The sequence below is a fragment of the Octodon degus genome, unplaced genomic scaffold (assembly GCF_000260255.1).
Source record: "Octodon degus isolate 3935 unplaced genomic scaffold, OctDeg1.0 scaffold00040, whole genome shotgun sequence".
NCBI classification, from domain to species: domain Eukaryota; kingdom Metazoa; phylum Chordata; class Mammalia; order Rodentia; family Octodontidae; genus Octodon; species Octodon degus.
In genome coordinates this window covers 10,719,279-10,729,274 of record NW_004524616.1, presented here as the reverse complement: position 1 = coordinate 10,729,274, position 9,996 = coordinate 10,719,279, and the positions used below count along the sequence as shown (strand labels likewise).

General features: G+C 42.4%; 1 protein-coding gene across 1 annotated transcript in view; it reads left to right on the top strand.

Annotated features, from left to right (window-relative positions):
- The first annotated feature begins 445 nt into the window (after window positions 1-445).
- Megf10 (multiple EGF like domains 10) overlaps window positions 446-9,996 on the top strand; it is a 192,742-nt gene continuing 183,191 nt past the window's right edge. Inside the window, exon 1 of the mRNA XM_023715305.1 lies at window positions 446-495. The gene's annotated coding sequence lies outside the window, so the exon portion shown is untranslated. The remainder of the gene's footprint in view (window positions 496-9,996) is intronic.

Genomic DNA, 9,996 nt, shown 5'->3' with positions numbered 1-9,996 from the left:
CTCCAACTCCGAGTCTGTTGCGGGGTCCCCCCAGGTGGGGGCGGAGGCGCAGGAGTTGGGGCAACGTGCAGGGGGACGGTGCTGCTGGAGGACCCGACGGTTGCAGCGGGCACGGCGAGCTGCGCCTGGCGCACCCCTGCTCCAACCTCCTCGGCCGGCAGCTGCGGCACGGGCAACTGCTGGCACCCCGGCCCGGGCTCAAGTTACTCTCCTCCGCCTCCGCCTCCGCCTTCAGCATCTCCGGCCAGACAGGGGAAACCTTGTTCAAGTTCGCAACAACTTCTTTCTCGGTGCGCAACACTAGGAGTCTGGAAACGCGCGGAGCCGTCGCCACCTGTCCGGTCCCGGTCTCCGCGCGGGAGCGAGGACCGGCAAGTGACCTCTTCTTGGGACGCTGCTTGGAGGGGAACGCGCTGCGTAGAAAAGATTTCCCGTGCTGGCTGGCGTTGTGGAAAGACCAGGTTGCGCTGCAAATTTCAAGATCTCTGAATCTGGGTAAGAGTTAGACAACTCGAGTCTGGAGGCCGTAGAACTTGGCGGGACACTGTGGGGCTCTTGGCTGCGAGCGGTGCATAAATCCCTTGAGGCAAGGGGTCCGGGCTGCAGGTGGAGGTGGGCGTGATGGGCTCTGCCTGGGTTGTTTGTGTGTCTTCCGGGTTTAATGTTATTGTTTATATTTGCCTGTCTTGGTTGGGACTGTGCAGGGAATTCTAGGAGTAGTTTTGGTAGGAAGACCTCCCCACTATTTTGCATTAATTTCGACCCTTGCATTGCTTTAGCTGTGCAGTATTTGTTTCGTGTTGAACTATGACCAACCTGAATTGAGGGAGATTTGGTGATAATCTGAGTGTGGAAAACAGCTTCAGTTGGGTCTTTCTTTTCAGATCTGCTTCACTTCTCCTGGATCTTTACTTGTTTTCTAAACTTTTCTTTCTAGTATTTGATATTCACATTGTGCAGGCTTGCGGGATGCTCCCCCTTCCTCCAGCCTTAGCGTTCTTTAGGAATGCCAGGGCTACCGGTCGCGCGGCTTGGACTTTAGAGTCCTTGTCAGAACACTTGGCACCTCTGGGACTGCTGGAAGGGCCAGTTCTCCAAGCCATAGTTACTTAGGAGAGGTTTAATCTCACTTGTTAGTCTTTTTCTCCTAGCTTCCTTTGATCCAGGGCTTTTTGCCCTGGTTTAGGAAAATATTTTGTGTTTATTTTTCTTTCTGAAAGCATTTTTCTTAATGATATCACTGAATACATAAAGTATGGCAATATTTTCACAGCTTCCAACAACATCTTCACATGAAGAGAAGACCTCACATTCTTAAGTGAGACTCAGTTTTCCCTTGTATTAGACCCAGTTTAACTGTTCTTACTTCAGGAGTGCTAACCAGGCCGTGCTACGGCGGAGAATGGCAGTCCTTCCTGTTTCTTCTTGCTTCACTTTATTGCATCATGGGTCTCACTTTGTGCATAGTGGGACCCATGACGCAAATCAAAACACTTCAGACCTTGGGGTTGACAATGTAGGCCAAATGACACTATGCAGAATGCGTTCCTCCTGGGGTGAGTGTTCCAAGATGTCAGCTTGCAGGCCACTTTTTGTTTTGCCACCAAGAGGGCAAAGAGGTCTACTGATAAGCCCTGGGTGTCAGGGCACCTGGGTTCAACTGTCCACTGTGCTGCTTTCCAATTGTGATTTTGTCATTTAAAACATTCCCATCTATAAAATCAGTCTGGTGATAATAGTGCTTACCCTAGAGAATTAAGAGGTCTTAAGTAAGTTAGTGCATGTGAAGCCCTAGCTTGCCGTGTAGTAGGCAGGTACAAGTTATGCTTTTATTATGGAGGTAGTGTTAACTGTAGCATTGCTATAATGTAACTTTTACTAGCTCTCGCTGTTAGTTTATTCCTGTTTGGGTGGGTTTTAAAGATTGCTCATGTGTGAAGATGAATTGTTGAACTTAGCTCAGATGTGATCTTTATGTTGCTTTTTGGTTTAGACACAGTCAATGGGGGAAAAAGTGCCCATGGCAGGACTGAGATCTGCAGGGATGTGGGCACTGGCTGAAAACAAGAGTGCTTGGAACAGATTAGAAGTCTAGAAATCTACACCCAGTTCACAATCTACTTCCTTGGAAATACTTTGCATTAATATACTTCCTTTAACTTATTTTTAGTGACCAACCATTCATTCATAAATATTTGGTAAGCATTGATTACATTTGAAAACTGCCCTAACTTTTGCATTATTTAAGTTCTCTGGTTACATTTTGCAAATGCGTGTGCATAACTGTTTGCTCTATGACTACCTTCCTTCATTTCAAGCATGTTAGGACCTCCTTCCTGTGACATGTGCACCCTGTAAATTAAATCCCCAACACTTTTTGGCTATGGTGATTTTAGTACTTGTTAAAGAGATATGAAAAAACAGCTGCTGTAGAGGAATTGAATGAAACATTCAGCATGACCTCAAGCAGCCTGCTTCTCCATTTAGGTATGTGTCCTCATGGATAAGCCTATATTGGAAGTGTGTGTGGAGGGGGTGGGGATGGATAATCATTAGTGATCCTTCTGACCCAAAATTTCTCAAATTCATTTCCTTTCCTCATTTGGTGGCTGTTTTTAATCCCCATTTTTCTTTCAATGTGTGTATTAGGTACATAAATTAGGAAATTCCATCTTTGCACATCAATGTCAATGATAGCCATAATTTTCTTTTTTAAAATGTATTTGGTACAGGGTCTCACTACACAGCTTGAATTCATAGTGATCCTCCTGTTTTCAGCCTCCCCAGCATTGGGATTACAGGTGTGTGCCGCCATGCCCGGATGTGGTGGTTGGCCCAGTGTACCCAGAGGCGGAGCTGGTGCAGAATGTGGTGCCAGGGATTGAACTCCAGTCCCTGCACTTGCCTAAGCAGATGCTTAGTATGCTGAGCTATCTTGACAGCCAGATGCCATAATTAATAAGAAAAAGAAAAGCATTGAGTTCTGTTTGTACCTCAGCTGCTTTCAAATTTTGTGCAGTTTAGAGGTATGGGGGATGTTTGTTAAAATTTTAGATTGAAATAGAAGAAGTTACTAGTACTTGATTTTTTAACCTAAAATGTGGCAATTCTATATGGTTTATCCTGATATGAGCCCTAGTCCCCTCCACCTTCACTCAGAGGCAGTATGTTTTGGGTGAGGTGTGAAGTCTGCATTTTCACAAATTCCCAGGTGGCTCTCTGCAAAGCCAAGCCACATGTTCACTCAGCAGCAGTCATTTGCCTTGTTTTCAGTTGTCTGCTAGTGAGATCCTATTTTTAAAATATAGATCTAAGCATGGCATTCTCTTGCTGAAAAAACTTTGGTAGATCTCTAGAGGTGAACATGCTTGTTGAAAATTCAGATCCAGGATCTCATCTTTCAGGGCCAGAAATTCACATGTTGAGCACATTCCCAAGTGCACCTTCTAGAGGCAGATCTCAGGTCACATTTGGAAAAGCACTGGCTAATGGTGTAAAGTCAGACCTCCCTCTTACGATACACAAGGCCACTTTTACCCTGTCTTCCATGGGTTGTTTCCCTGCTTCCTCTTCTCCACATTTTTGGCCACTACAAATCCTCATCTTGTTACTGTTCCCCAAATACATTGTGCCCTTCCCTTCCTCCATGACCTAGATATGTATGTCATTCTCTCTTGTGGAAATGTCTTTGACCTTCTTTTGTTTATTGGAAGCCCTTACTGAAATGACTGGTGTATAGTAGTTGGATCATTAATGCTCAGAGAATGTGTGAAGCGAATGAAAGAACAGTAGTTTATTTATTCAATGCACACAGTGTTGGGGGCAATCTCTGTGTGGTATAAGAATTGTGGAGAAGCCGGTAAAGAAATTGTTATTTGGTTGCACATCATCTGCAACATTAATGGTGAAGCTTTCAGTGATGAGAGCCCCAACTGCAACCCCAAACCCACATACTTGCTGCAAAGTGCCAACACTGCCCTTAAACCTGTATACTGAGGTTTTAGTTTAGAAAAGAAAACTTATACATTAACATCTTTTGTTTTAAAAGAAAAACAAGTAGGTGGTCGCCCATGTTCGCCACCACTGCATTACAATATTCATAGACTGGAATGGAAAAAAGACATGATATAAAAGATTATATCATTCTGAGTGGGCTCCAAAACATCAAAGTGCACTGAATTACTATTACATTTTCAATATTATGGTAGGAACCCATGTGAAAGAGCTGTACTTATACTTTGGGGGTAGTTTTGGTTGTAAATGACAATATGAGGACACTGGACTGGAAGTGCCAAGGCAATAAAAATAACTACTTTTGCACTTGTGCTTTTCAGTTTATAAAACATTTTTGTATGTCCCCCCCCCCCGGAACTAATCATTGAACTCAGGCCCTTAGGCTTGCTAGGCAAGCTCTTATTCTACTGAGCTATCTCCCCAGTCCTATTATATGCGTTTTTGTATTTGATCAAAAATCTGCTGACTGGTTGAACACCATGTTTCCTTTTGTCCTGAAGGCACATTGAAGATGGGGCAAAGGCCATATGTCATAGGCAGTGCTGGCTCTGGGAAGCCAAATACACTGCCAAATCTCAAATAATTCTTTGCCATTTACACAGAATTCAGTGGATACACCTCTCATTTTTCCTTCTTTGGTTTTCCATAAACATAATTATTTCCTTCTCATTTAAGTTCAAGTTCAATAAGTATGTGATTCCTATTAAAGGTTTGCCATGTTGATGCCAAATAACTTCCATTTTCGTATAAATTATGTCAAGTTTGCCAGAAAAGCATTTCTTCTGGTTCTGCTAGGCTTTGAATTTTTCCATTTTCCATTCCTTTTTCTGTCATAATGAAAATTCACAAAAACACTCGAGTTATGAATGAATACTTTCTAGGGTAATGACAAAGATGCTGCTGCTGCCAAGACCAAACTGTTGGCTTGTGGACAGCTCTGCTACCAACTAACCAAGAAGAAATGCCCATTCATCAGCTGCTGTGTGAGAGGCTATGTCTCACAGGGCAGGAGGTAGCTGTGTCAATAGATGCAGTACAAGACCCAGATGGTTGGGCTCCAGGCACGGCAGCACGGAGGGCTGCCTATACCCTCGCGTTCTCAGGGGTGTGCATTCAGTAATAGCTTAGTTTTAAGGATTAATGTAAGATTCATTGAGTTCTGCTATTTGTCCTCTTTTTAAATTCTGCTTCTAAAAGTAAATCTTTTTAGCTGGGCACAGAGGCACAGGTCTGTAATCTCAATACTTGGGGAGACTGAGGAGGAAGATCATAAATTCAAGCCTTGTCTGGGAAGTTTAGCAGTTTAGTTACACCCTCTCTTAAAGTACAAGATGAAAAAGGGATGGGGATACAGCTCAGTGTGAAGGCCTGGGGTTCAGACTCCCCTGTGAAAATAAACAAATAAGGTCTTCTACCTTAGTGAGGCCTGCACAGTTTTCTGCCTGGACTGTTGCACATCCTGTGACGGGTCTCCTGACCTCTTCACGTATTCACTCATTCTCTGTATCTGAATTTCCCTCAGTGTTTTATTGCTCTCTTATCTCTCTTCACTGTTTAATACTGTTTTTCACTGTGATCGTTCTTAGAGTTATTGCAGAGGATTAATTTAGAACACTTAGAAGAATCTCTCATATTATGAGGAAAAAAACAAGATACAAACCAGTATCACTTTACTTCTTAGGACTTCACAGGTTCGAGTCACTGGGGGCTGTGCCAGTGGGACTGGGTGCTGCATGCCGTGTGCCATTAGCCCGTGTGAAAAAGTGTGAATGTGATGATATATCCTATTATTATCACTGTTCCTTTCCGCTGATTTCCTCCCCTGCTTCATTTCTAGTGATTTATTCTCCTAGATAAAAAAAACTGTGTAGAGCATTTAACCACCTCAATTTCCTATTCAGAGGACAATAAATCATACTTTCCCCACATCTAAGACAAAGAAAATAGTACTTCAGCACAGAATGCTTGCTAGGTGGAATATTAGTGCTGTTAGTCACATCTTATCTTGGGGAGCAAGGTGAGCCGACTGTTGGAGCTGCCCAAGTACTGTGTCCTTAATGTCGTGTCCAACCCAGATGAACAGTACGCAAATAGATAGACAGCATGCAAATTTAACTTGTTTCTCTTAGAAGGAGCTAGAACTATGAAACCTTTGTTTTGAGCCCAGGGATTAATCATCTTGTAATCGAAATAAACAAGAAACATGTAAATCCCATCTCTATTGATATCTTGGTGGGTACTTTTCTGCTTTTAAGAAATTTGGAGGAGGAATCAACGGTAAGATGTGACTTTGCTTTTTAAAAATAGTGACTGTAGCCAGGCATAGTGATACATGTGCGCATTTCCAGCTTTCAGCAGCCTTACACAGGAAGCACACGCTTAAAGCCAGTTTGGGCAACTTACTGAACATCTGTCTCAAAGACTACAACTAGTTGGGGATATAATGCTGTGGTACATATCTGCTCCTAAGTTCAATCCTTGGCACTGCAAAAAAAAAAAAAAATTAGTCTAATTATTTTTGTTCCATCAGGTATTTGCTAGGTAAATAAAGCATAACAATAAGTACTATTGGTGATTACTAAGAAGTTCTTGCCTTTAAAGAAAGTCTAGCTGGGTGTGGTAGTACACACCAGTGCTCAGGAGGCTGAGGCAGGAGGCCCACCAAGGCCAGCCTGGGCCACAGTGAGTTCAACAGCAGCCTGGAACATAGAGCTTAAGACCAGTCTGTGACACAGTACTTATATGAAAAAGCAAATAAAACTCTCAAAGAAATAATAAATAAATAAAATCTAGGTGAAAACAATACCTGGTCAGTTTAGGCTGGGTATAGTAAGGGTCAGGCGGACAATTCTGATGGTAGTTCTGGGAGTTCACAACAGGACAGGCTTTCTGAGACCATTGGAGGAGGAGGAGCTGAATGGATGGGACATGGCAGGCAAGGGGGTGGGCTCAGCAAGCACATGGGGTCATGGGCCTGGATTCTGCCTGCCCCTAGGTCTACAGTCATTCCTGAAACTCTTCATTTTACATTGCTATTATATATTATGCAAATAAGATGCAGATTGGAGCATCCTGTTGAAATTCTAGTAAAAATTGGCTAAGGGCCACCATCCCACCACTGTGAAAAGATGAAAATTTTTAGGCATAGATATGGGGACAGGGCTCATGTTTTTTCTACTGTCATTGGATTCTCAATTTATATTTAATCTTACATTAAAGATAATCTTACCACACAACTTTAAATATCTTTTTTAGCATGAAGCTACCCACCCAATCATCAGTGTCACTGTGATTCCTCCACTTTGTAAAATGCCACCAAATATGGTTTTGCATAGCTTGTTTCTAAGGTTTGAAGCTGTGGATCAAGCTCCAGTCTTAAAAGTTAAAGCTAAATGTGAAATGTGCGTGCTTTTCAAAGCTTTTCCATTGGTATTTTCTCTCCACTGACCTTCTCTGAAGACCTCTCAGCCTCTCCCACAGGGCTCCAGTGCCGGGCTTCTACTTTCCATGTGTCTCTCCTCTACTTACGATGACCTGCCTTCCAAAGTCCACTCACTTCAGAACAGCTATTAACTGTTTCATGTGTTCCTGCCTCCTTCTTACATATCTTCAACTTTTTCACCTTTTCTTTTCCCAAGTGATTTTTTGTCTCCCATAGGAAAACTGGGTCATCACAGTATGAAGTCCTTTCCATATTCTTCTTACCTCTAGCTCATCCCTTAAACATATGTGTAAGGACAGACCTTTAGTAAGGTAGGAAACTCATGAAGCATCTGTTTAGCCTGTGTTGTTAAACTTCTTGAGGTTTTTTTTTTTTTCCGGTATCAGGAAATGAACTCAGGACCTTGCACTTGCCAGGCAGGTGCTTATTCTACTGAGCTATCTCCCCAGCCCCAGTGTTGTTAAACTTATGAGACGTGAGAATCACTTGCTGATCCTGGCATTTGGATGTTGAGTCAGTTAGTGTTTGGTTGTGCTTGGGGATATATATTTTTAACAAGGTGTGCTGATGCAAGTGGTCCATGAGGGTGTAAGAATCCTTGTTACGATTATATGCCCCCTTCAAAAAGTGTGACTTTTAAAAAAATTTTTAGTGAGTTGGCCAGAGGGGGTCATGGAGAATAGTTGGCCTGTGAGAACCCAGGCCTTTCCCTGCTTGCAGGGACAATGGCTGAAACACAACACTGTTCATGTGACAGCCAGAGAAAGGGCCTCATTGTTCCAGGGTTGGCTGATGCTTCGCTCTGCTCTGGCCAGCCATCCCACTGAGCTTGGTAGACCCAAGGAAACACACACTTGAGTCAGAGAGACAAAGAAAGGCGGTCAAGGCCCTCTGCAGTTAAACTACTTGCAGCAATGTGTCAGAGGTAGGAATTGGGGAGGGAAATAGCAATTCCTTGGGAGCCTCATTAATCTGCTGGTTTTGGAGCTCCTGAGAAGGTGTTAGGGAAATAAATCTGTGAGAACACTAGTGGATCTTGGGCCAAGGAGATATTATCTCCTACCATGTGCCACTGACTTATCTGGTTACAGAGTTTTATTATTGATTTTTAAAGTGAAAACATATCTAGGCACACATCTAAGTCTTTTTCCTGCAGGCTCATAAAGACAGGTATCTGACAGCAAAACCAGCTTAAATCAAGGCCAATCACCTCTGAGAAAATTTCTTTCCTTTGGGTAATGCTCACTGTGTTTGTGAAGTATTAATAATTCCTTTTCAAATTTATATTCAGAGCACCATCTTGAAGTTAAAACTTTTTGAAATATATTTAAGTTCATTTAAAAGTAACTGATCTATTTGGACAGTTATGAGGTTGGGGGAGTCTCTAGATGCCATTTAGAAACCACTCTTCACCCCCAACTTCTACCACTGGATTCTAACCCTGGAGGGAAAGAGTTGCGAACTTCCTGGGACAATGCAGTCTTGAACTCAGTCATTGTGTACGTTCTTTGTGTTGGAAGAAGATTCAGATTCAAGGTCACGGCCTTTGCAAGGGACACAGGATTGTTCTTTTAGCCTGATTACTCCCTTTATGAAAAATATGCCATTCATTCAGACTTTGCCTCTGGGTTTCTTTCAAAGGGTGACTTAGTCCCTAGTTCCTGTGGATGTTTGTAGGTGGCTCTTTCTTTCTTTCTTTCTTTCTTTCTTTCTTTCTTTCTTTCTTTCTTTCTTTCTTTCTTTCTTTCTTCTTTTTTCTTTTTTTCTTTCTTTCTTTTTTTAAAATATTAGGCACATAATATGAAGCAGGAAGCAGAACAGGGGAGCCTTTCCTGGAGGTAATGGGGTCTAGAGAGCTCATGTAAGTGTTCAGGCAGTTGGCGCTCAGGGTCAGTAGGAATCCTTTTGTCTTTGCTATAAGAGGTTTCCTGACTGGGAGTATTATACTTAAATTGGTTTGTGCACCAGAGAGGACAATATAAAATTTACTTGAAGTTACTTAGAGCTTCTTGTAATTAAGTCTGTTCTTGTACCTTGATTATAGATTATCATTGTAAGTCCATTAGAGGAGGAGATGTAGGTGCATTGCAGAGAGGTAAGTGGCTGCACTCTTTTCATTATCTTCCCATGGCCCCCTCCCTTGCCGTTTGTTTATCCTTTAGTAGATGGATATTTGGTCTTGTCAGTGATACAGAAGTCTCTGAAGTGGAGAAGGAGAACAGGAGACTTCACAGGTGGCAAAAGGATTGTATTAAATAAATACTCCCCTGATTAGTTAACTAATTTTGAACACATTTTCAGTAGGCCTGCTTATTTGGCTCTGTGTGATTTAGAGTCTCACCCCTTGGTACCATGAGGAAGAAGGATCATGCTGTACTTGAAGTTTTGCATAGGTACAGTGTTTGTTGTATATATGTGTTGATGTATGACATTGTATACTTTCAATATTTACAACTTTTTGTTGACTATATGTCAGTAAACTTAGGAAGAAAATCCAAGGTTGCTGTAGTTAGTGTCAGAGCTCCAGTTTAGGGACAATG